Source organism: Rhipicephalus microplus, chromosome 4 (genome assembly GCF_043290135.1).
Source record: "Rhipicephalus microplus isolate Deutch F79 chromosome 4, USDA_Rmic, whole genome shotgun sequence".
NCBI classification, from domain to species: Eukaryota; Metazoa; Arthropoda; class Arachnida; order Ixodida; family Ixodidae; genus Rhipicephalus; species Rhipicephalus microplus.
Window position 1 is genome coordinate 78,500,984 of NC_134703.1, and position 27,844 is coordinate 78,528,827.

The following is a 27,844-nucleotide window of genomic DNA, read 5'->3' on the forward strand; positions in this document are numbered from 1 at the left end:
CAAAAATATTCGTCGTGAACAGTGTGTTGATTTCTTCACCGACAAATAATGCGACGTGCATTCCTTACAACTAATGTGCGTGCCGAATGATTGTATCGTTTATTTTACAACGCTGTTTGCCCAAGCGACATGAATGGCGAGAAACTGTCAGTCTGACACACATGGGAAAATTTCAGTAATGCCAATGAAAACGAGCTCATTGTGTTAAATATCTCGTTGAATAGTAAATAGCAGCGAGTAGCTTTGTGCAATTGTACAAGTAAGCAACGATTTTCAATTGCTCAGGAATTGTGGTTCATTACATATAAAAATGAATTCCACTTTCCAAAAAAAAAAAAAAAAACGCGATTATGCGTGTTTGAACTGCATTGTCTGCATTGGCAAGAGAAACACAACATTTTTAGTTCTGCATTTTCAGTTGTGTACTTGTTGAATTGAAGGATGCGTCAAATAAGACGTAAATGCTATCAGTGTCGAGAACACAAAGGGAAAAACCCGAAATGCCTGCATATCAATGAAATTTGGCACCAAAACAAAACTTTTCTTAGTTGACAATGCGCAGCAACTGCAAATCACAAAATAGCGACGCGCTACCGAGTAAACTCAAGCCACATCACATGAAAGCCCGCGAACAGCCGGGGCTGTCGCTTCGGAGCGATCGACCGGCAAATCCCAAACCGAAACCTCGCCGACAGGTGTCGTGACGCGCGCGAGTGGCGACGCATGCGCAACGCATCTGTTTGTGCGTGCGTTTCAATGGATGTGCGTGCGTTTCCATCCGGGCATCGTAGCGCTGGTGCGAGGCGCGAAAGCAACCCGAACTTCTTGAAAATTGCGTCAGCGCATCGTAGCCAAAGTTCAGCGCGCTATTTCAGGTGAGTTGAGCACGCTCTTGTCCCGAATTCTTCGAATGGCGTCGTAGAACCAGCCGCGACGCAGGCGGATACACTGCTGCGGGCAAACGCGCGCTACGAGCGCGGCACCCAAGGTTGACATTCTGATGCAGATGCCTAGGCCTAGCGCCATTACTTGTGGCGGGAGACGTTTCGCTCGGTCGTGTGTTTTTCTACCTGATCTGACGTCCACGGCTCGTATTCGACTTCGTCTCTCAAGCGCGACCGTCGCGATAATCTGCGATGCCAGCTCTACGCTATCTTCACGGTTCTTCGTTGCCTAGGAGCGAGCGTTAGCAGTCTGGAGATTCAAAACTTTCGCCAAAACAAACAAACAAGCGTCGCAGCTGTTTTGGTCTGCTAGGACCAGTTTCCGCGGCGGACTTCCTACGGGCTGGCTTCGGGTGCCGTGGCGTGTTACGTCCCGCGTCGGGTATTGTGAAAAAGAAAGCCGAGGGAGCTCATTTTCCTGCTCGCAATCGCGCCTGTTTGGGGAAACGACCGACGACTTCGACGGGGGCCAAAACTTGCGGCGCGTTGAAGGTAGGCGTTGCAGAGAGGGCCTCCGTTAGGTCGATGAGCGCGCTGTCTCGAAATCGATTCGTGTGGGGGCTTCGCATAACGAGCGGAAGGTGTCTCGCTTTCACCTGGGGTGCCGCGATCGCGCTTTCGCACCGTGATTTGACGCCACAGCGTGCCTTCGCGGGGGCAGGGCAGCGTCCGAAAGTGTTCGGAAACGCGCATGCGAAGTCTGCTGTGAGACGCGCCGAGCGCGTTTCGAACGAAGTGGTGGTGGTTCGAGCGTCGACCTAAAAATAGCCCCCTCTATTTAGGTGGCGTGGCCTGGGTAAGCGTCGCTGTGATCGGAATTTACGATTCCATAGACCGTAAAGAAGGGGATTGTGTCTTGTTCATGCATTGTGGTGTGTTTTTTAGTTTTTTTTTTTAATCTCTCTAGGTTTGTTGGTTCAGTCAGGTCGCTCAAACGCCAGCGAACGCTCGCCAGCGCGTACAAACGCTAATTGCGTTGGCGCACAGGTTGCTTGTGCCGATGAACTGGCTCGCAGCTCACGCGCGCCCTTCAGTGAAATATTTAGTTGCGCCTGCAAGCCGTTTTGGCCGCAGTGCTTACGAGGAGCGAGAGAAAAGAAACTAAACAGCTGCTTGCTTTAGAACATCTGTTTCAACTGTTTAACGCGCTTGCTAGTACGTAGCCTGCATGGGCGTTGACTCAGCTGGTGACTCATACGCTGACCGATTTCAAGGCGTTCCCGCCGGTCCGTTATTGATGTCCCCTTCTCGGCGGATGGTGCCGCGCGCACGCCTTTACACGGGGTGAACGAGGGCCGGTCTGTAGTTTAATACGAGATCACGTGACGTCAACGTCTGAGGCTCGGTGTCTCTGCGCTACTGACTCCGTAGGTAACAGCATAACGTTTGTGAAGAGCAGAATGTGTTGTGTTTAGTGGTGGCGCAGTACCGCTAAGTGTTGCTAACTTTGTAAACTTTTTTTTTATCCTGTCGCTCCGCGTGCCTCCTCTTTGCCGCGTCCTGTTTGCAACAGGTGCGATACTTCACACTTGGCCTCACGCGGCGACATGGTCCCTATTAGAAACACCGTACAACGCAACAAGCTCCTGCATTGTTTGCCGGTTTCATTTAGTGTAACTAATGCAGAGCTGAAACTGGTTTCGTAGTTATGCCTTGGTGAAGTTCAACCCCACGTTGTGAAGTGTACGGCGTGTTGAAAACGCAGCCACCGCTTGCTCATAAACATGCTATGGTGTAGATAGCATAGAGATCTTTAATTCTTTTCCACGAAATACTTTTTTTCTCCTCTTTTTACCATTTTTTCTGCAACGTTGATTGATATGTGGTGTTTATGACGTCCCAAAATCACCATATTTTCTCCTGCAGCGAATATTTTATGGTATGACTGCTTGAAATATACTGCATGAAATATGCGATTAAAAAACTGTTGCTCCTTGCATCTACATACTGAGTCGACGAACTTTTTTTTAAGCGCGCGTTTGCAGTATGTGCACCAGCTATGGGGCTTTTTTGAATACCATGTTGCGAAAGTTCCTGTGAAAATACGTTGCAAAATAGAAGCAGGCTGTCGATGTTTACTGTGCAAGGATCGACTGTGTGCAGCCAGACTAAAAAGAAAAGATAAGTTTTTTCGTAGGTGGTGGGGTGCTGGCCTGTATAGTGTGAAATACGTACACGTGTATCGCGCATGACGTACTCAGCTAAGTGTGTATATTGTGCAAAAGTGTAAAAACTGTGACTACCGAGTGCCACGAAGGACCTCAGGCTTCCACGCCGTGCATCGCGCCTAAAAATACTTCCTGGTCTTTTTTTTTTTTTTTTTTTTGAAGATGACGATTTCGCAAAAGGCGATGCAGCCGTGCTCGTTTCCGCTGTTAAGCCGTCACTCTGATTAGGACGTTGATTGTGTCTGCGCCAAAACAGCATGTGTTCGAAGAAGTTTGGTATTGCCTTTCTCAATAACACTAAGTTCAGTGTGACAGCTGTTTTTCTTGGGGACGCTTTTTTTTTTCTCGTTTAAATTTTACCACGACAGCAGTTGTGGCGTAGCATGTTGTTATGAATATGGGTCCGAATCGTTTGATAACCGAGGTGCTTTACGGAGTATGACTGACGCGTATACTTCACGAATGTTTCAATGCTGGATTACAATCGCCGCGCTATCAAAACAAGCCACTGTTCGCAACTGAAAGGAACCGTTAACTAAAGCTTACATCGTTTTCACGGCACAAAGTATGCATTTGTCCGAAGTGCAAATATAGGAGGGACCTGTACTCGTAACACTCGACCGTCCAATAGCGCGGCAACAGGTTGCCAGCGGTTGCTAGTGTCGCGAATAAGCCGGCCCGCCCAGGTTCATTTCGACGACGGTGTTTGGGCGATTGTCTTGGAAGGAACCTGGACCGCCTAATCGAATCATCCTATCAGACGCGCGATATATCGTGTGCGCGCCCCGTGGAAAACAGCAGCGGCGATAAGATGCGCGCATGTATCGCATCTCGTCGGGTGCCGCGAAAAAGCTTCGGGCTCGCGCCTATCTCCGTAAACATCGAATCAGCGGGAGCGCTTATCGCGCGCGCCTGCCCGCCTCGGGCCGCTATCCTAGGCGCGCGTACCCATCGCCTCGTTGGCGGGCGTGACCCGCTCAGCTGTTTCGCCCCTACCTGCGCTCCCGTGCTGACGGCGCGCTGTCGACGCATGCGCGCGTCGGTCGCTGGCGCAAACAAGATCGGTACGGAGTGCGCTCGAACATGCAGTCGAAGGTGGTGGTGGTGAAAAACATTTATTTACAAAAGAGAGGTGTAGGACCTCTGTAGAGGCCCCTACAGACTAGGTGGAGTCTCTATTCCGGGACCCCATTGGTTAAAGCCGCCGTCTTGGCTCTCTGGACCAAGGCCTGCTGGGCCTGAAGGTCTGAGCAGCCGAGCAGGGCCGCCTCCCAGTCCTCTCGCCTAGGGTTTGGGTTAGGAGTAATGGCTGCGTTAGCTTGGCAGGCCCACACCATGTGGTAGGTGTCTGCCACCTCCCCACAGTGCTGGCACTGTCCTGTGACCGTAGGGTCGAAATGTTTGACTATGGCAGGACATAGCAATGTATTCGTCTGGAGGCGAAGCAAAATGCGCTCCTCTGCTTTCTTCAACCCCCGTGCGGGGGGAGGGTAGCGGCGATGACTTTCCCGATAATAATAAAGAATTTCCTTATATCGGAGGAGAGGGTAACCCTCCTCATCGGTCTCCATCGGCATTGACGAAGGTAGCCCGGAAATGAGCGCTCGGGCAGCCGCATCTGCAGCCTCATTTCCCCGCAATCCCTGATGGCCCGGTGTCCATATAATGCGTTTCGGATGAGGGTCCGTGTCTCTTATGCAGTTGCGCAGTATTGTCTCGGCTAACGGTGATATGTACCCGGCTGTATAATTACGACACGCTCGGCGCGAATCCGTGATAATATACCGGGAATTACTGTGAGAGGCCGCAAGGGCAATGGCGACCTCCTCAGCCTGTGTTACAGAATACGCCCTAAAGGTTAGCCCATCCACCTGTGTGCCCTCGTGAATAGCAGCCGCCGTGTACCACCCCTTGGAGGTGGGGCCAGCAACGTCCACGTAGTACACACCTGGCTTCTGTCCAAATTGTCGTTCCAGCGCCCGAGCGCGTGCGTCACGTCGCGCTGTGTGTTCATCTCTGTCCATTTTAGTGGGTAGAGGTCGGACCAGAAGGGCTGTGCGCCACAGTTCTGGCACTTTGACCCGTTCCTGTTGTTCGAAATCATGTCTTATGTGCAGACGTGCAAGCAGGCGTTGGCCAGAGTTGGTTTGGGCTAGCCGTGTGTACTGGTTTAAAAGATGGGCTTCCTTCAGCTCTTGGTATGAATTAATCACACCCAATGCCTTGAGACGGCTGTTGGATGTAGAGATCGGAAGATCAAGAGCCCGCTTTATTGTCTTTTTAATGATTGCCTCGATTCGTTCTTCCTCATGTTTGCGGAGGGAGAGGTAAGGGACGGAGTACATGACCCTGCTGGTGACAAAAGCGTGCGCTAGCCGCAACGCATCTGTGCACCGAAGTCCCCCCCTCTTGTTGGAGACCCTGCGGATCATGCGACCCACCTGGTCTCCTATCTTCCTTAATTTCGTCAATGTTGTGTCAATCCGGAGCTGCTGGTGAATGTATAGGCCCAGGACCCTGATCTCCTCCGCTCGTCTGATTGGGCCCGCAGGAAGAGTGATGGAGATATCTGTGTTGTCTTTAGGCATGCCTCTAATGTGAAGGAATTCGGATTTGTTGGGTGCGCATTCGAGTCCGCAACGCGCCGCGTAGGTGTGTACAATTTCGGCAGCCTGTTGCAGACTGGTCTCAATGGCACCTAAGTTCCCTTGAGTTGCCCATACCGTAATGTCATCGGCATAGAGGGCATGATGAATGCCCTCTATGGCCGCCAGCTGACGTGGCAGGTGCATCATTGCGACGTTAAATAGAATGGGGGAGAGAACAGCCCCTTGCGGTGTCCCTCTGGTACCCATTTGATACGGCCCGAATTCGGAGTCTTCAATGCGGAGCAGGGCGGCTCTGTCCGATAAAAAGTCCTTGACGTAATTAAATGTGTTCTGACCACAGTTAGTGAGGCTTAGGTGTTCGAGTATGACGCTGTGTTTAACATTGTCAAAGGCCCCCTTCAGATCTAAGGCGAGGATGACCCTGTCGTTATGTTTCATCGCCACCGGTTGGATGACCTCTCGGTGTAGTTGCAGGAGTACATCCTGTGCCGATTTGTGACAGTCGAAGGGGCAGTACCTCTTCCGCTGGCGGGGCAGGAACGTTTTACCACCATTCATAGAGCTGTGAATGGGGGGTTGGGGGGCGAGGGGGGCGTCCTTTTCTGCCCCCTCCCCCCTTTGTGCTAGGGCTTCGCTGCGTTCCGTAAAAAAAAAAAAATTGGCAGATCCCACGTACAGTGGGAATCGATGTCATGCGAAGCACGAATGAGAAATGTTGATATGTCACTTTAAAATCGGCATAACGTTACGAGGTGGAGGTATACATGATGGCGTACATGGCTTCCGTGTCATGATTATCATGTTTGGATGCGTCTTCGTCGTCTGTTCACGTAACGTGATACCAAATTTACTATATGTGTAGCTAGCGAAACGGCTGCGAGCACGGTATGTTGTCATGTTCTTACATGATACACAAGTCAGGATTATCATGTTTGCACCAGTCATATATTTTGTCATCCATTGACGTCACATAACACCGAACTTGGTATATGTGGAGCTAGCTAAACGGCCGAAAGCAAATCATGAAGGGCCCAATACACTCCTATGTAGCGTTGACGCGCGCGCGCGCTGGGCACAGCGACGCTACGTTAGCAAAACGCGAGCACTATAGTCTGACGCCAGGCGCGACCAGCATCCGTCGGCGCGGCCCGATGATGGCAACCGGCGCGAAATGAGACATGCTGCATTTCGCGCCGATGCGTTGCCCAGACAACACTGCGTCTCCCTCTTTTCGGGACGAAGAGACGCCGGAAGCGTTGAAACGCGCATGCGTCGACGCAACGCAGCTCGGCGCGCGCCTTCGAGTATACGGCAGGACGGCCACCTGGCGCGGCAACGCCAGCGTGACGCGACGAAATGGACGCCGGCGAGCACGCGCACCGCGTCATGTCGAAACGCATTGGCGCCTTCACTGTGGCATGTCATGTTCTCACATGACACGCATGTCGTGATTATCATGTTTGGATGTGTCATTTCCATGTGCCGTCCGTTCGCGTTGCGTAATACCGAGTTAGGTACATGTGGAGCTAGCGAAACGGCCGCGAGCGAATCATGAGCGTAGCATGTAGTCATGTTGCTACATGACACGCATCTCATGTTTATCATGTTTTCACCAGTCGCATGCCTTTGTCATCTATTCACGTACCGCAATACCATATTTGGTATATGTGACGCTAAAGAAACGGCCGCCAGCGCATCATGAGCGTGGCATGTAGTCATGGTGTTACATGACACGCATGTCTTGATTTTTGTGTTAGAGTCTGTCGCTTGTGTTCGCCATGCAGTCATGTCATACCATACCAGTTTTGCAACATGTCATGTGAACGGAACCACCGCAAGAGCTGCAGGATCATGAAATGTTAATCATGGCATTCATGATATGCATATCATGATTTTCATGTTACGACTAATCAAATATGCTCTTCATACAGTCATGTTATGCCATATCAAGTTTGGTATCGATACCATTATTGAGACGGCCAGGAGAGCTAAAAGTCGTAGGCGGCTAGATAGAGAGATAGATTGCTAGATACGCTCAAAGTCGCCAAAGTTCGCTAAGAAATGCTTCGCATTTAAAAAAAATTCATTGTTACTTTTTTGTTGTTTTTTTCATTCTCTACACAAATGCCCTTCAATAACTGCCGTGTCAACTGGAGTCCTCTCATAGCTTTTCATTTTCTTTTTGTGTGTTGGGGGGAGGGGGGGGCAGATATAAGGGCTAGGCTAATTGAATTGGAATATAATATGTTCTTGTTTTCAGCCGACATAGTATTTTGCCTGGACACTGGCATCAGGATGTTCACCAATATCTGCCCAAAGCCATTCTAGGTTCATCCTGACACATTCACCTTTGAAGTGACTTGAATGTAAACATTCGACAGAAGTCTGTCTGGTTGAGTATAGCGAGCCGAACTGGAGGAGAAGGTTGTTACTCGAGTCGTGGCACATACAGAGGACAGCCCATATCATCAACCGCTCTCTCGGAACCCTTCCCCCAGTGTATACGCACGGACTGCGCTCCTAGGCACAACGAGAGAGAGAGGGTCATTATCCACCTCGCGAGTGCTTTGAAGACGCCGCTGCTACGTAGCCTCCGCAGTCACCCCTGAGGAAGGAACCAAGTTGGTTTCGAAACGTCGGGTTTCTTCAAAACTTTGGGTTGGAGTTCAAATTATCTCCCACCTTTGAAGTGACAGAAAACAACAACAACGAACGTTCACATCTCGACGCAAGTTCTAGTCTTGTTATCTTTAAATGGCACCAGCATATTCGGCCTGCATGCGGTAAGAGCCGCACTAATGTACAGCAGGTCAGAGAGAAGGGAAATGCAGGGATGTTGACCAGTCTATAAGGACCGGTGTGCTACCCTACAATGGGTACACAGGGATGTCGTGCAAGTGTGAACATGTATACCCAGGATCAATATTTAATCGCGAACGTCTCGTACAGAAGAGCATTTCTCGGCCTCGGAATGGGTCCCATGGACTCTTCGAAAAAAGTAGGTGTAATAATTTTGATGTAGGCCTCGGGAAAGACAACAGCGGAATTACAAAATTGATTGATTGATGTGTGGGGTTTAACGTCCCAAAGCCACCATATGATTATGAGAGCCGCCGTAGTGGAGGGCTCCGGAAATTTTGACCACCTGGGGTTCTTTAACGTGCACCCAAGATTGAGCACACGGGCCTACAACATTTCCGCCTCCATCGGAAATGCAGCCGCCACAGCCGGGATTAGATCCCGCGACCGGCGGGTCAGCAGCCGAGTACCTTAGCCACTAGACCACCACGGTGGGGCTACAAAATTGAAGAGATAGAGAAAAGGAAACTATGCGGCTGCGACTGTTTTCTGTAATATTTCATGTCACGGTAAGATGTGGCGCGTGCATACTCGTAATTAGTTGAGTAATTGAGGGCGGTAATTTACGAAAGTTTTATTCTTTATTTTTTTTTCTGCTTTGAGCTGTGTATAGAAAAAGAGAAAAACGTTGATTGATAGTTATAGTTTGAGGGCGCACTTGAGGAAAACGAACGCGCGTTGTGACACAATTTTTTAAATGCGTTCCCTGCGTTCCGCAAGTGTTTTGCGTCAGTGTAGCAAATTATTACGAACGGAAGCACGCACGGCCACCATAGCACGGCGAACAAAGGGAGCGAAATTAATAAGCTGCCCTCCCAAGCGTTCAGACCAAGCTTTCGTACTGAGTCGCGTAAGTACCGCAATTAACGTTCCGTTTGCTTTCCGTGGTCAGGCTGAATTGCTCGTATTCCCACGTGGGTTGGTCAAGAGCCTGACGGAAGTAGTTGAAAATAGCGTTTAACTCTATAACTATGAACAAAGGAAATATTCAAAAATTGGAATGAATCCCAGTAATAAAAAGGGATACCATTAATTTAACTATAACACCAACTTGAATTTATAACGTCTGAAACCTTGTCTTTCGCTTCTTTTTTTCGTTTCTGTCTGAGCGGCGTGATAGAATTGCCTTCTTTTATTTTTTTTATTTTTTTGTCGCAGGACGGCTCACAAAAAAAAAGCAAATAAAGCTCAACGAATGCATATTCAAAATTTCACCAATTACACGCTTTTCTCTCTCTTTTCGTTCGTGAGTGAGTGAACTTGCCATTCACAGTTAAAGGTTTCGCTTATGACGTGGTACCATAGTTTGGCTAAGAACAGTCAAGCAAGGCTTTGTGTGTTATTTTCACTCTTTCTTTTTGGCCGCCTCGGTGGATCAGTGATTGTGGCGCTCGGCTGCTGTCTCGAAGGTCGCGGGTTCGCTCACTTATGTGTGCGACGGTCGCATTTTGGTGGAGGGGAAGTGGTAGATGCCCATATGTACTGTGCGATATAGTGCTCGCTAAACAACACGAGATGGTCGAAATTTCGGGAGCCCTCCACCACGGCGTGCTCCATGCATTATATGGTGGTTTTAGCTCGTAACACTGCACGTATCACCATTATTCTTTCTTTATGATTTATTTATTTTAAATACTGTGCTTGGGTGTGTGTACACTTGTCCCTCGACCTGGCGCTCTTCGGCCATCAAATGGCCCCAGCGATATAAAACACCATATATTCTCTTTAGTGGTGGGTATAGTGTAACTTGCTCCGAAGCTCTCATCAAATAACGCTTTGTGATCAGCACGCTGACGCCCTCCTTTCAGGGGGCACCCTTAATTTCCTTTATCCTCGGATAATCGCGTACCGCTTTGCCCCCGCCTTGTATACATCAATATAGCAGTTGCTCCGCCACGAGTACACCAATGCTTGGCGTTTCACGTGCGCGGGCAGGTAGGTACGCGTCCGCACCTTGCAGCAGCAGCGACGGTGTCATCGGAGCGTCGCATCCGGCCTGCATCGTCACCCCCGGAAAATCTTTTCAGGCCTGCGCCCAGCAATTTGACGTCATTTCCGGCCGGCCGACTCTCGGGGAAGCCGCAGCGGCAGCGAGCGCAGCGCGGGCGGCGGTGGTGACGGTTCGGCGGCGTGGTGTTGACGGTGTTTCACGTTTGTTGCTTTCCGTTGTTGTTTTGCGGCAATTTCGTTTCCGTGCGTGATGCTGGAGTGATGCGACAATGCCGAATAAGTGTTGTGTACCCGGATGCACCGGCAACTACAAAACAGGAAAGAAGATACAAGTGTTTTCCTTCCCTAAAGACGCCGACGCTCTCAAACAATGGCTGCGCGCCATTCCTAGGAAGGACTTCGTGCCGACTTCGTGCACTAAGGTAAGAATTTGAGATGCTCCTGTTCTTAGCTTGTCGTTGCTTGTTCGGGTAGAAATCACCTATGATGGGAAATACTTGAGCGTGTGGCCGCCGGGCCTCGCGAAGCGCTGACGCCAGCAGCGTTCGCAGCAAGGATGGTCAGCTGCGCTTTGTTCACTAACAGTGCCGTGGTGTCGTCCATTCTTGCAAGCTCTCGGTGGAAGCGCTTCGTGGAGTGCGGTGATCACGCTCCCGTGTTTCCTTTCATGTTGCTTGTACCGCTTAGCGCAGCGCTTTTATTTAGATGCTTGCGAAACGTAGGTAGACTTTGTTTTAGCTACACGGACTGTAAACGCGGTCATGCAAACGGGAGCGCATTTTTTTCTTTTGAGAAGTGGCGTCTCAGACGTTCTTGAAACGTTTTTGCAGGTGTGCGCGAATCATTTCGACGCTTCATGCATTGAGAAGACGACATCGTAGACGGATCCAAGGACAGGGAGAGTTATTGAAGTTGCACTCCCAGTACCACGGTTGCGTCCTGGATCTGTCCCAACGGTATTTTCCGGCTGTCCGTCCTACCTATCAGTACGAGACCAGAGCACGAGAGAAACCCCTGACGCCAAGAGGAGCCGACAAGAAGCCTCCCAACTCGCCCGTGCTGTAGAAAAGTCGCTGGCGTCATATGAAGCGGAGCAAAAACGAGACCGGTTTTCGTCCCTCGAAGAACTAAGGGCTCGCCTGCAAGGGGTGTCAGTGTCTCCAAAGTGGACTGTGATTCATAAAGAAGAGTGCTCCATGTTTTTGAACATTATCGACTATCGTGAACCTTGTTTGAATGCGTCATTGACCGTGTTTGCAAACCTTGAAGTCTTTGCCTGCTATCAAGGTTCACCAATCAAGAACCTTGGTAGCGCTGTTGTACCAGACTCAGTTCAAAAAGTAAGTTCCTTGTTGGAAATTTTGAACAACCTGTCGATGCTGTCTGAGGAGCGCTGCACTTATTGCCACCTGGCTCAAGCAATACATTCCCTTGTTTGAGCCTTGTTTCCAGTTTTGTATCTCTTTACAAGTTGTTAGCTTTTAAAGGTGCTGTACTTTTTTCTTTTTTTTTAACTCGAACTGCCTCGGTGCCCACTGTAGCAGTTGTACAGTCCGTTTTGGTACCTAAGCTGTGTACACTTTCCTTGTGCACTCAGTGTACAGACATGTTGTGCACTGTGATTTGTTTTTTTCTTAGATTTTTGTTTGATTTTTTCCCTAGGACATGCACCTACCTGTGGCAGTACAATTACTTTTCTTTCTGTCATTTATCATGCTGTGGACCACAATTTAGTCACCAGTGTTCTTTTGTATTGTATTTTTTGGCAAGTGTTTGAACCTGATACCTTGTGTTGCTACTGCTACTATGATAAACAAATGGTATGTTTTCCTCTAACCTACAATTTAAATGAAAGTGTGCTTTTTCTGTTCCAAAGCTCGGGAATGTTTTTGCTGTTACAATCTGTTTTGTTTTCTGAGTTTTATGTGGCAAGATATTGTGTTTTGTACTTTTGGCATATTTTCAGCATTAAGGGCAACATCTTGTGTTGCCTGTCGTCTGCCTGGACCGAGAACAATGTGCACTGTGATATTTGTACAGACGGCGTCTGGCTGTGATAAATAAATACGCATTATTCCATTCACGATATTCATTATTTCTTGATACCTTGATAAGTTCCCCCGCAACGGTGGCTCAGTGGCTAAGGCGTAGCGCTGCTGAGCACTAGGGCGCAGTTTCGATACCCGGCTGCGGCGGCCGCATTTCTGATGGAGGCGAAAAGCAAAAACGCCCGTGTGTACGAGATTTCGGCACACAATAAAGATTCCCAGGTAGTAAAACTTGATCCTGAGCTCTCCCCTACGGCGCGCTTCATCGCCTGCGTTGCGTCGGCGCGTTAAACCATACAATCAATGGATACCTTGATAAATCGTGCGGACATGGTGTCAAGGAACCTCGCCCGAGTCGGTAGGCGTGAAGGGCGCTCGCGGCTGGCGCAGCCACCCAGCGAAGGGCGGCCGGCCGGCCGGCGCGATGTGACGTCGTCGACGTCACGTCACGTGACGCGCAGGCCTGAAAAGCTTCCGGGGGTGACGCCTGCATCCGGCGTATAATGTGTCATCCCAGGGAGTCCCGCTTCTGCGCATCGTCCCACGGAGACGACACCGCTGTGACACGTCGTGCACGCACAGCGCACGTGCAGACTACGTGCCCGGGATCGCGAGGCAGTAACGCAATACGCCTGTCAGTCATTGTTTGTTTCGTGGTTGAGCTACACAGGGTGTAGAAGGAACGAGGGTTGACTCCATCCTCCAGGAAAGATCAGTTCATCTTTCAGTTCTTTCGTTACGCCTGCAGAGCCTATATAGTACATCTCTCCATCCGTTTATTGGTCGGTCACTCGATCAGTACAGCGGTCCAACGGTGAGCCAGTCAGTCAGCCATCGCTGAGGCTCGCTCGCTCGCTCACTCACTCACTTATTCAGTCAATCAATCAATCGATAATTCCGTCAACAATCCAGCACTCCTGTATTGTCCAGTCCAGTGCCTCGTGGCATGTCAGTTGCTATGTAAGTGGTTTGGGAAAGGTGGAAAGCGCTATTTTCTGCCTTCCATTATGGGAGCACGGGCCAACGCCTGTCAGTGAATGTCTCTAACACCCATGTTGGTTCAAAATATTTTATCGCCCCTGCCTCGTTCTGTCATATTTTACTGTTTCATTTCATGTAGAGCTGAACTGTGCTACATAAAGCTACTCCTATAAATAAACGCTGGCCACCTGTAGGTTATGTTATAGTTAGTGCGTACGCTACTCCAATAAATAAATGCTTGCCACCTGTAGGTTACGGTATAGTTGGTGTGTACTCTGACCATGGGAATTTTCTCCCGTTGTCTGCTCTATTAGCTGTTACAGTAATATAATTTGTCGCGTGCGGCCGTGCCGATGTAGCGACGAGTACGAAGTGGGCCGCGTACGTGCGAGGAGGCGAGCGCGTGGTCCATCGAATAAAGCGGTTAGTTTTTGTAACTCAATGTAGCAGCATCATTCTTCTTCTGCCTCTCCGTTACAAGTTCGCAAGCTTAATTAATTTATAAGTGGAACAATACTGTACATCTGCGTTATGTGGACGCGATGAGCGAATTCTGCCTACTTACGGGGAGGGGGGGGGGGGCTCTAACGAAATGCTCCTTTTCCCATCACTAACCACGTCAACCCCACCTTCTTCCTGTTTACTAATTAGCGCATTCTGCACTTTGACATGATTGGGTCGTGAATATTACAGTACCCTCCAATTCAAACGCGACATTTTTTTTATTACGATTGGAATTCGCGCCATCATCTCTAAATAACCTCGTCATGTTACGACCAATCTGGTCTCATGTTGACCCTGATCTATGCGCTTGAGTCCAAATTTCACCGATACAGCCCTAACTGAAGATGGTGAAAACGAAAGTATGCCCGCTGCTTAGCCTCAACCACATTCGTCCTGTTTCAACCCGTGAATTATGTACATCGCTTGATGACAAACGAATGTTCCGTCAACTACGGTATCTAACGCGCACCTCCTTGCGCAGCCATTTCCTGAACCGACTCCTATAGCCCCCTTTCTTCGCCTTATTGGAGCTATATACCATTCGTGTAGCGTTCGATGAACTCTGCACCTTGCGATAAGGTTCCGTCGCTGCTTTTCCGGGCGCCGCTTGCGTTCCCCGAATGGGACAGGATCGCTACCGGACGTCCCAGTCGTCGCCGGGGTTCGGCACGCGCGGCCGCCCGCAACACGTACATCGTGTGCATGGACGTCGGCAGGTCATTAAGGTGAAAGCCGTAGCCTCATCAGATACGAAAATGGAAAAGTCGACGTCGACACGAGTGATGCAAAGCATAGTCACGTGATGACGGGACCATAGCTCGACGTCATCACATCGTTCAAAAGGTGGGCCTAATGTCCCCAGAGAACAGGGGAAAATCTAGGGACTTTAGGTGGGCCGGTCAACGGAGGTAGTAGTGCACACAACCTCCCCGTCAAGTGAAGAAAGCTTGCAGTGTCTCCGATCCCGGAGGCACTGTACGCCTCCTTCATACCCAAGTCGTCGTCATTATCATCATCAGCCTGATTACGCCCACCTTAAGACAAAGGCCCACGTCTCCCATGTTCCGCCAATCAGCCCGGTCTGCTGTCTGCTGCCACGCTACACCTGCAAACTTCTTAATTTTTCATCGGCCCACCTAATTTTTTCTCACTCCCAGGCGTTTGCTTTCTCTTCGAATTCAGTCAGTTACCTTCGATGACCAGCAGTTATCCTGCCTGCGCGCTACGTGTCCGGCTTATGTACACTTGTTCTTAATTTCAACTGATATCCTTAACCCCCGTCCGTTTGTTCCCTGACGCACTGTGCATGCTCTTAAGGTTACACCTATCATTTGCCTTTCCATCGCTCGCTACGTCGTCTTCAATTCAGGTTGAACCCTCTTGGTAAGTCTCCAGGTTTCCGGTTTCATGCGGCTGTTACATATCTTCTTCTTGAGGGATAGTGGTTGACTACCATTCATTATATGATAATGCTTGTCTAATATGCTCCACCCCATCCTCATTTTTCAGTTATTTCACTATCATGGTTCGGCTCCGCTGTTACTACCTCTCCTAAGTATACATTATTCCTTTGCAACTTCTAGTGTCTTGCCACCTATCGCAAAGCACTGTTCTCTGCCGAGACTGTTGTGCATTACTTTAGTTTTATGCATGTTAATTTTCAGACCTACTCTTCCGCTTTCCCTGTCCAGTTTACTAATAATGAGCTGAGGTGTAGAGCACTCGACCGGAAATTCGTTTAGGTTAACCTCGATTCGTAAATTTTCTTTCTGTCATCTCTCTCGCTTTCGTTACTCCGTATTTCGAGTGAAACAGCGTTTTGTCTCATGTTTTATGGGAGAAGCTCCTTACGCCGTGGGCCGTACGTGCCGTGTTTGTAGTAGTAGCCACCTCTCGTTTAGTCCTTAGAATTACGCTGGATGGCGGCACTTGTATATGATGAAAATATGCGAGATAGCGGTACTTGAAGTGTTCACTAGATGGACGAACGGACGGTCAGACGGACGTACGGACGGTTGCACGAATGGACGAACGCATGGACAGACGGAAGCAAGAACGAACGGATGAACGGAAGCATGGACGGACGCTTCGCCCCACTCATCATCATTCACTCCATAGATATGCTGTGATTTTTTTCTCTCCCATTTACCTTGGGTTTATTCCAAGCACAATGAATGTGTAAGATTTTTTGCTCGTTTTTTTTTGTTTTTCTATCGCGCTGACTGTTGAGGCAGCGGTCATGGTTGAGGAAACCGAGCAGGGAATTCACCGCGAGCGTTGCGTAAATTTCGCCCTTCAAGGTTTATCCTCGTACGCATTTCTTTGTGCAAGGCATGGTTCTGCGCCTTTCTTCTTCTTTCGTGTCGCTGAATTGAGTCGCGAATTGCCGCAGCATCGTCACGCGACATGCAAATTATGGAGGCGCCGATTCCATGCGGTGCGCCTGCTTTTTAACCCTGATGGTTAAAATCAAGCGAGCGAGCTGGGGAGTGAGCTTTCGAAAGCCTTCAAGTGCTATGTGTCAGCTTTTGCCACAGCAGCAACATCAAGTGCTATCGGGAGTTTGTCGTATAGGAAGAGTAAAGTGTAGGCACTGTGGAATTCCACTTGCGTGGTGAGCTCACACCGTGATGGCGCGCTTTCGCACTGCGGCGCGGGAAGTCAAGGACGGTCTCGCTGAAAATGTAATGTTACTACTGACGAAACGGAACGTTCGTCCGGCTACTTGTTATCACATATCTCTCTCTGCGTCCTCCGGTATGTCACCACTCCGGTGTGTCACCCTCCGGTATGTCACCAAAGTCGTTTTGCTTTCGAAGAAAAAGGCGCAAGTGATTTGCTGCTGTGCAGGTGGAGTGGCCGCTCTGGCAACGACTCTCGCAAAACCAGCGTGTGCCCCTCCCCCCCTCCCCTCCCCAGCTAATTTCGGGAGCATAATCGTTTCTAGTGCTGCCCGCTTAGGGGTGAATTGTTTTTTGATGCCTTGGTGCAAATGCCGGGTTAAATACAAAATAAAACAATGGTTGCATAAAATAAACAACCGGTGCGTAAAACTTTCCAAAGTTTCGAAGCCTACTCAGGAGACCAGTGAGGCAGACACAAATTTTGCGGTATCTATCCGGAAAATTTCGCCACATTTAAAGCTCGCCGGGCGGGCGAGGAAAACGCACCTCGTTTTCTTCGACCAACGCTGACGTTTTACCGTGCCCCTCCTAAGGTGGCGGCCGCCATCTTTTGCGGGGCGTGGATTCACTCTTCAGGCATGATTTTTCTCTCCAAGTATTGTTTTCAACATCCTGGGTAGATGCCTTTCTAGGGCTTTGCGTGTGGATAGTACACGCCTCGTGTACCTGTCAACGTGTGCGTCGTTGTAAACCTGCTGCCACTCGAGTGCGTTCCCTCCTCCCCTTCTTGCACTGCTTTGTGTGGTGGTGGTGGTAGTGGTTAGAAGATGAGAAAAAAAGCACCTAATTTCTGCAACCCGGTCGGGAGCACGGCGCAGTGCCTCAGGCGACACTAGCAGTGTGCCTGTGCCTGCAGTGGGGCGCTGCTCTCTCTCTTTGTACCACATGTTTGTTTTCTGAAGGACTTCGTAGAGTATAGGGTTTGCTTCCGTACCTAACGTGGTGGAACGTAACGGCCGTATTGGTCGAATAGCTGCTTATAACAGGCGGTGGCATACGTATAGGCCATGTGTACAGTTCTGCTTTCGAGCAGGTTGTATAGGATACAGATGTTGGCACTTTTCGAGCACATACCTTATAATTCGCGAGAGGCCAAACCTCTCACATTATGCGTGGTCCCTGGCCGTTGGTCAACGCCGAAAGGTCGTCAACAAAGGCGCGGCAAAACTGCAAGATTGAGCGAGAGCTCCGTCGCCTCATTTCTGCCATATTTTAAAGGCGAAGCATTTCTTAGCGAACTTCGGCGACTTTGAGCGCGTCTATCTATCTATCTATCTATCGTCTATCTATCTATCTATCTATCTATCTATCTATCTATCTATCTATCTATCTATCTATCTATCTATCTATCTATCTATCTATCTATCTATCTATCTATCTATCTATCCGCCTACGACCTTTAGCTCTACTGGCCGTTTCGATAATGGTATCCATACCAAACTTGGTATGGCATAACATGACTCTATGAAGAACATATTTTACTAGTCATAACGTGAAAATCATATGTCTGTCATGATTTACATTTCATGGTCCTGCAGCTCTTGCGGTGGTTTCGTTCACATGGCATGTTGCAAAACTGGTATGGTATGGCATGATTGCATGGCGAACACGAGCGACAGACCCTAACATAAAAATTATGACATGCGTGTCATGTAACAACATGACTACATGCCTCGCTCATGATGCGCTCGCGGCCGTTTTGCTAGTGTCAATATACCAAATTTGGCATTACGGGACGTGAATAGATGACGAAGGCATGTGACTGGTGCAAACATAATCATGACTACACGCTACGCTCATGATGTGCTCGCGGCCGTTTCGCTAGATTCACAAGTACAAAACTCGGTATTACGCGACGTGAACGGACGACATAGGTAAATGACACATCCAAACATGATAATCGTGACACGGAAGTTTTGTACGGCATCATTTACCTCCACCTCGTAACGTTGTGCTGATTTTAAAGTGACATATCAACATTTCTCATTCGTGCTTCGCATATAATCGATTCCCACTGTACGTAGGATCTGCCAATTTTTTTCTTTATCGTTTTTCTGTCATCATGCTACCTTGTTTCCTTGCTTACTATCCTATATTATTAGATCGAGCGTCGTTAATATGTGAACTTTACGCACTTTTTCACAGGTTGTCCGTCCGTGATGTTGCAAATGTGATCACTAGCGGGTTTGGCGTAAAAAGTTAATATATTGTCGACAAACCTACGAACAGACATCGACAACGCCTGCTTGGTGTTAGGTGCGATATTAGTCGGGTGCTTAAGGTTTTGTGTCGCATTTTCGTCACCCTTGAACTCCGCAATGTCGAGCACTGCTACTTTTTTTTGTAATTCATTCCTTCTCCCATATTCCTGTTTTCCTCAGCGCTATATGAAAATGCTGCTAGACGCTGCATAAAATCATGTTCTTGCACTGCGTACTGAATGTAAGGGGCCTCAGTGGGAGGGGGTTGCAGGATTGATTGATTTGTGGGGTTTAACGTCCCAAAACCACCATATGATTATGAGAGACGCCGTAGTGGAGGGCTCCGGAGATTTCGACCACCTGGGGTTCTTTAACGTGTGCCCAAATCTGAGCACACGGGCCTACAACATTTCCGCCTCCAACGGAAATGCAGCCGCCGCAGCCGGGAATCGAACCCGCGACCTGCGGGTCAGCGGGGGGTTGCAGGAGAGCAGGGGGGAAACTTCGCCTCCCGTTATGGAAAACACTGAGAGCAGCGAAAGTTTTCCCTAATAAGAATGTTAGCTACTACTTATTCACCCTATCAATGGTCAATGTCTTAAGGAAAACATCTCTTTAAAAAAAAAATGAACTTCGCGAGGGCAGTTTGTTGGTGTAACATGTTCATCAGGCGCGGCGCTCTATTGGCAAGGACGGGACCGAGAGAGTACACGCAAGTGCTTGTGTGTATTCTCTCTGTTCCGTCCTCGTCAATTCACGGTGACCGTCCTTAAAAACGCTTTGTCCGTCTAAGCTGATCCGCGTGGGAAAGAGCACCTGCAGCGCTAAGCATTTCTAGAGTGCGGTGGCTGGTGTCGCACCCTCCTAGCTTCGTGCTCGGCAGGCAGGTGGTAGGGGCAGCCCGAATGCGGCCAACGATTTCCCCGTCGGCGGCTTGCTTGTGCCGAGTCGCCGTCGTCGACACAGCGAGGGTTCCGTGCGCGAGGGTGGGACCTATCGGGGGCGCGAACGAGGACAGGCGTGAACGCCGGGGTGCCGGGGATGGCGCTAGGCTGTTGCGGCGGTTGTATACCTCGTCGTGGCCGCGCCGTGGGGACTGCGATGTCGTTGCGTACAGGAAGATGGCGAGTAATGTCGCGTGTTTTGTGTGTACCACCCGCCGCGTGCACTCTTTCCCGGGTTGTGTTTTAACAGGTTGCCTGGGTCGTATTTTGGGACCGAGATTAGTAGGTTCCTCGTTGTCTTCGCCCATGGTCTTCACTTTTCCTCGCTGCCGTTTATCATCGCAGCTGCTTTCTCAGCGAGTTGTGTCTCTCTTTTTCTACTCCTACTTGACGGGCTTGTTTTTTTTTTTTTTTTTTTTTTTCGCGCGCCGTGCTTGCGCGAGCGATGTGATCGAGAGGAGAGTGGGTGGCTCATCTCATAGCACCGTGTCTCGTGGCCACTCCTGCCGTCAGGCACTGCGCCGTGTCGCCTTATGGCAGACAGAAGTTGGGTGTCTTTCTTCCTTTCTTCAAGAATCACTCACCACGGCCTCCGAGATGGCGCGCGTGAGGACCCGCCGCGCGCCCCCCATCTTGGAGGACACACACACACACACACACACACACACACACACACACACACACACACACACACACACACACACACACACACACACACACGCACACACACACACACACGCACACACACACACACACACACACACACACACACACACACACATGTATCGCTGCGAGGGGCGTGCGTGTTGTTTGTCTTTGTGCCTCCCCGTCGCACACTAGCATCTCGATGGCGTTTCCGCTGTCGCGGCTGCCCCGTATCTTATCGGCGCTCCTCGTTCACCTGCAGCCAAGGTGTTCTGCGATACAGCGTTAGACCTCCGCGAGAGGTGCCGGATATCATCCCCCGTTTTTAACACAAATAAGAAGGTCTTTTAAAATCATCATCTGTTATAGCGAATTCTGTTAGTGCTTGGAAATATGCAGCACTGTCGCGATCCATAGCCTTGGGCTTGTATGTAAATAAATATGCGATTGCATGAGCAGACTGTGTTAAATACACTTCAATGAGCACAAGAAGGTAATGAGTTGGAAGAGCTTCCTCAGGTGGGGTTTGAAAACAGTCCCCACGGCCTCTCTGTGATAACTTTAGGGCAGGTTCTTTCACGCTCGGTTGCACCCGCTCTTACAGCACGCATGTATAAGTTTTACACTGCTAATAATTGACCTGTGGGCTCAGCCAGCAGAGGCACTGTGGGTTTGGTGTTTTGACAGCTGCATGACTATAGCATGCGATGGGGGCAGGCCGTATACGCTATGGTAACCATCGCGAACGACATATATAGCTACCTCCTTCAAGCGACTGCTCTTTATGACGCTTCCTCAAGGGGTAAACATTGGTTTAAAGAACACCACTTGTGGATTCAATGTCCCGATGCACATGACTCGGCGTGTCCTTCTGCGCTACCACCCGCTTTACGAGGCATCAGCACTACTATTTAGGCGATCATTTCTGACCGGAATTGTGTGAAAGGCGTATGCTCTGCGATATATGTGCTATACAGCGGCAAGTACAAACTGGATATGAATTTATAGACATATCGCACGAACGCAAGAAATCTGGCCTGCATCTAGCGACGTTTCCGTGACAGAAACGACGTCTGCTAATTCTGAGTGGAGCTCGGCGTAAAACACTTTCGTTATAAACAGCATAGCGCTTTGCGAGCCACTGCGATAAGGCAAGTCAAAGCATACGCGAACAGTTAGGCGACGCACCGTGTACGGCGATACCGTTAGACGCGTCATCGAGGCTGACAAAATATGTAACACACGCGCACGAGCTCTTCGCGTCCGTTTTGAGCTGCCCTTTTTCGCCTTTTGCGGCCTTCGTCCTGGCTCAATAAGTAAAACAGAAAACAAAAGAAACAAATATTCACGTATCAAGTTCAAGCAAACGAGAAGCAATATCCGCAGTTTTTCCGGATGTCTTTTTGTTGTTACTATATGTTTAAAGTGTTTGTGAAACTTGACAAAACGCAGTAAGTTTTGCCTGGCTTTAGCGACGCTTTTGTCTTGGTTGCACTATATAAAAAAAAAGACATCGAAACAAGTTACGAGGGACGACACATTGTGTACTATACACAAGAGCATAAGACACTAAATACCATTATGTAGCAGATAACCTAAGACACCGTAATACAACAGCTCTAACTTTCCTAGCCCCCCCCCCCTTTTTTTTTTAATAATATTGGTCCGAGTTAGCTGAGACGGCTGATACATAGTGTTGTGTCGGAGTTAACCGCGATGCCGACGAAGAACAAACGCCACAGCAGGCCTACAATGTCGCGGCAGCCACCCACGACTTGGGCGCGGAGCGCCGAGAGAAAGAACGACCGCCACGAACAACGGCTCGTCACCAACTGATTTTTTTTACAACTGTGTAGTACATATAATGATCACGTGCCTCTTAGGCGCCACATAACGGTGCCCTACACATGGCTGCCGCACGTGCGAGGCCCCACATCACAAACCGGAAACGAAACTGAACATAAGACACCTGATGTGCTATGTATAAAAGACGCAACATCAGAATGTTGCTTTTTTTTTTTCTCATGTACGAATCTCGTGTGGTGTTCGCTCAATGACTATTGTGGCGTCTTCATCCGTGTTTCCAGTACAGTCGCTAAACCCGATCGGCTTTCTCGAGGACGCCCGTACATTCTGGCCGGGAAACCTTACACTCGCACAGGCGAGCAGTCCGCGCGCTTGTCTGTGCGTGCACGTGCAGAACCGCGCGCGGGCATTGTGCGTCATATGGCGCGATACCAGCTTCAAGCAGCAGCAGTTGTCGCAACGGGCGTATAATTGAGCCGGGGCTGCTCCGGCAGCCACGGAACCGGAGAAGTAGGCCATGCGCGCGTTGCGCGGAGCACGTGTCGCTCCGTAGTCGGCGCGAGGGTGTGGGGGGTAGTGGAGAGGAGGGAGGTCGGTGGCAGTGGCACTTTTCCTGCCAGGACAGCGATTGCGACGTAGCAGCAAGCACGCAAACCGCCATACAAGGGTCTGTCTCGCTTGCGCCGCCGTCCTGTTAGCAGCGGACGTCGCCGTTGAAACCCATCAGAGGCCACCAGGCACCGCGTGAGGAAAGTGGTGGTACCTCGGACTCGTTTAACGCGATGTACGAGTTACGAGTGAAAGTGGGCATTTACCGGAAGAGCGGATTTCTTCATTAGTCTAGTCTACTCATCTGCATTAAGGAGGAAATGGATGGGCAGGGATAGACAGACAGATAGATAGATAGATAGATAGATAGATAGATAGATAGATAGATAGATAGATAGATAGATAGATAGATAGATAGATAGATAGATAGATAGATATTACAACCTTTTATTTAGCTTTGTTTTTGAAAAGACAACACCGTCATCCAACCGACCGTGGTACGACATACTTCGCATAGCTGCGTGCTGTCCACGTTCGTGCCGCAGCCGGATGAGTTACAGTTTGATGTCTTCCGCCGTGTACTTCGATTTCCGTTTCAGATTCCGGGCTTCTATGAACTGTCTTGAAATGATGTCTGCTGCGCGTTATATAGGTATCTTTTCGTACGCGTCGGTGTAAAGGCCTGACCACATGTACGCGTTGCAGCGCGTCAACGCGCGGCTCGCCCTCTGAGCGGCTCGCCCTCTCGCTATAGAGAGAGAGAGAGAGGGCGTGCCGCTTCGAGTAGCCGCGTGCCCTCACTCTCTGCTGGGGAGGCCGGTCACAAGTAGTGTCACAGAGGCGCGATGGTGCCTGGTATCACTTTTCTTCATTCGTAGGGAGGGGGCGAGGCGCCGAGTGTACGCGCCGCTACGCGCACGTGTAGTCAGGTCTTGAATCGACATCGTCTCCCAGAGGACAACACTTTAAAGCAGGTGTTGAAAGAAAACCGATCGACGTTCGCGAGTGTGAGTCAGTCGTGACGTCATCTCTTCTGTTACGGTTTCTGCAATGGCTGAGAAGACGCGCTGAGAGGAGTGCGCGTGGTCGCTTCTCATCCGCGTCGTGGGACAGCTGGTGTGTGGCGCCCATCGTCCTGTTGCGCGAGCCCGGTATTGATCAGGGAAAAATGAAGGATCGATGAAGGACTGCCGCAGGGGGGGGGGGGGGCTTCTTGCTCTGCTGCGCCTTTCCCGTCGCCATGGACGCTCCCGCTTGACGTAAGAAGAGTGGGCATGCATACAGTCTACTATGTTAGCCCTTAAGCGCGCTTAGGTGCATATGCATGTACACGTCCCGGATAGTATGACATAACAGAGGCGCGATGGCGCTGCTGTCAATTTTCGAGGTTAGGCCGATGTCGCATCGAAATTTGCTGGTGTTCGCTTTTCGAAAGTCAAAGTGGGCCTACGAATACTATTTATGAACGGTAGTGTGCGCTGCGAATTCCAAAGTGTAGAGGGACTCCAGATATTCGTATCCGGCGTCATGGAATGATAGCGGATTGTTGATGACGTTCGAAAATGTATCTTCCATTTTGACCATTCTTGCTTTAGCGCTAGTAGGACGAAGAGTATTCAACATGGTCGTTAGATGGCACAATTTCTAAAGGACACTTATGCCACAACATTTAGCGACGTATGTATAATTACGTGCAAGTGCTCGATTACTTATCTCAAAAAAGAAGGAAAGGGAAGACCCGGAAGTTTATGGGGCAGCGCAATAAAGTTTCGAAATAATCTTTTGTCGCTCGTAGCCGCACTTTCATTCGTCTCGTTCAGTTCAATATGCATAATCCCCGCATTCCCATTCCCGATCTTAACGAGACTCTGACAAGTGTCAAATATATATATATATATATATATATATATATATGACACTATATGAGACCATGTGCCCAAACCCGCGTTCCCTGATACAGTGCCTTATCATTACAACACCACCACCCAGGAAAACACTAATGGTACAAACGAGCACCCATCTAGGAACACACCGTGTGACACTGTGGTTGTAAACTTATCGGACACGAGCTTGTCACCTGACGAAGTAAAACTGCTATCTAAGGGACTAAGCTTCTGCCCGACCACAAAATTTTTCGATGAATTCCACTTACTCCGAGACCTCGACAACTTCGCTCGAAGCTTAAGGTTGCGCGAATATTTCTTAGATAGGCCTTCTAACCACAAAACAATTCACCGTCGTAAATCAAATGATTGGACACCGAACAGTAATCGAGACAAGTGCTTGGACCTTTATATCAACGCAGTACAGAAAGATATAGTACACGAATACCACAGACAGAAAGGAAACCGAGAAAACTTGACCAAATCTGAAAAAATAAGCATGAAAAATTTGGCATCTAGGACAGACATAACAATAAAACCCGCTGACAAAGGAGGAGCAATTGTAGTCCTTAATACAACCAACTACCTACAAGAAGCATACCGCCAACTAGACGACTCAAGATTTTACGAACGCCTCCCAGGTGATCCGACAGACGAATACAAACGTATCGTATCAACAGAACTAAAGAAACTGTTGGACGCAGAAAAGATAACCAACACTGACCACAAACTGATGCAAGCAGCATACCCTCGTCCAGGTCGCTTCTACATCCTCCCAAAAATCCATAAACCCGGTAACCCAGGTCGACCAATCATATCAGGCATCGGTACAATAACTGAACCCATATCAGGGTACGTGGACAAACTAATAAGCCACATTCCATGCACCCTCGCGTCGTACATAAAAGACACCACACATTTTCTTCGAGACATTGCGGGTATCTGTGTGCCGAAAAACTCGTACTTGGTTACCCTTGATGTCTCTTCATTATATACAAATATTCCTCACGATGACGGCATAGCTGCACTAAGAAACATGTACACAAACCATAGACAATCTAACACCCCAGATTTCTCTGCCATTGCAACATTGACGAGGATGGTCCTCGAATTAAATTCATTCGAGTTTAACCAAGAGTATTTTCGACAAATCAGCGGGACCGCTATGGGCACCAAAATGGCACCTAATTATGCCAACATATTTATGGGAAAGCTAGAATCTGAATTTCTTGCACAAAGTTCCCTGAAACCAATGTTATACAGAAGATACATAGACGACATCTTTCTTATTTGGACCCACAGCGAGAACGAACTTCTCAGCTTTATAGACACTTACAATGCTGTACACCCGAACATACACTTCACACACACATACTCGCAAGTTACCGTAAATTTTCTTGATGTTACCATAACGATAGAAGAAAAGAAGCTCTCTACAACCCTATATCGCAAACCAACGGATCGACAACAATACCTTCATTACCAAAGCGATCACCCACGCCACTGTAAAAACAGTATTCCATACAGCCAGGCTCACCGGTTTAAGCGAATCTGCTCTAGAGACGCTGACTTTGACACGAGCTCACAGAGGCTAAAACTTATGCTCGAGCAACAAAAATACCCCCCACATGTAATTAATGACGCTGTTCAAAAAGCGAGAAAACTAAAGCGTGAAGACTTACTTATGAAGCGACCACCACGAGAAGACCCACAACGAACAAACCTCTGCTTGACTTACAGCACAAACTTCCCCAATGTAAACAAAATCCTTAAACGACATTACAACATTCTGGAACAAAGTGAACGTCTGAAACGCGCATTCCCAACCGCTCCAGGCGTCGTTTACCGACGACCACGTAACCTCAAAGACACCCTTGTCCACTCCCAAATTAACACATCACCCCCCAATAATTCATGCCGCCCTTGCTTAAAGCCACGATGTCTTGTATGTAAGGCGATGCGAGAAACAGACAAAGCAACCAGCACGCAATCCAAGTTTTCGATTAACATACGAGGAAACCTAACATGCGATTCTTCTAATGTGGTGTACCTACTCGAATGCAACGTGTGTGGTATGCAGTACATCGGACAAACAGAAACACCATTTAGGATTCGCTTCAATAATCACAGAGCCCATGCGAAATCAGCCCCAAGTCTACCTCTATCAAAACATCTCAATCTTCCCGACCATGCATTCGACAAACTATCAGTAACGCTCTTAGAGACGGGATTTAAATCAAATCGAGAACGTGAACAACGAGAGTCATACCTTATCCACCGATTTAACACCCTCGATAGAGGAATAAATGAGAATCCTGGTACACTTGCAGCAATTAAAGCATTAGAAAACAATAACGGCAACGATGAAAATAGTAACTGAGTTCACGGCACTGCAGCTGCGAAGGGCACTGGACAACCTAAAACAATTCCAAGTGTAACTACTCTTCCTAAGTGCAGCTGTCGTCTGTTTTCTGTTTTATTTTACTACCCAATCAATTGTGCCATGCACGACATGCCCAACAGCAACCATGTGCACAGCCGGGAGGCCCCCACGACACGCGTAATTTAGAAGCGGGCCAGGAATTCGCATTGCACGCGCTTGCACAGCCTACCGCAATACGGGGCACCCCTATTTTTACGACGAAATGTTGACAGGGCGCGGAGTAGTTAGAGGCTTAGAACTTCCTAAAATGCCCGCTGAGCAGCCTCTGCCACAATACGCGGCCCCCGTCCTTCTACGACGAATTGTTTACGGGACCCCGAGCAGTTAAAGGCTTAGGACTTCCTGAAAAGCTCTTTTTTGCCCCACACCGAACCGCCAGTGCCAGGAGGGACCGTCTGATCGGGAGGAATGCGCTAGTGAACGGAAACATACACAGACCGCTGACATCATAAAGGTGAAGGGGAGAGGGGGGAGAGAGATAGGGGGGAGTGGAGGGAAAAGTGGAAGGGGGGCACCCGAGGGGCGTTCACCGTATATTATTTTTATCTTTTTTCTTTTTTTTCTTTCCTTTTCTTTTCTTTTCTTTTTTTTTCTTTCTTCTCTTACCTTGCCCTCTGATTTGAGAT

At 49.0% G+C, this 27,844-nt stretch overlaps 1 protein-coding gene and 1 long non-coding RNA gene across 2 annotated transcripts in view; both read left to right on the forward strand.

Annotated features, from left to right (window-relative positions):
- The first annotated feature begins 738 nt into the window (after positions 1-738).
- Positions 739-27,844, forward strand: part of LOC119172158 (CTD small phosphatase-like protein 2-B) — a 49,081-nt gene continuing 21,975 nt past the window's right edge. The window contains exon 1 of the mRNA XM_037423176.2: positions 739-875. The gene's annotated coding sequence lies outside the window, so the exon portion shown is untranslated. The remainder of the gene's footprint in view (positions 876-27,844) is intronic.
- Positions 10,596-12,616, forward strand: LOC142813942 (uncharacterized). The gene is made up of 2 exons (XR_012894749.1): positions 10,596-10,952; positions 11,361-12,616. It is a non-coding gene; the product is annotated as an uncharacterized LOC142813942 (long non-coding RNA).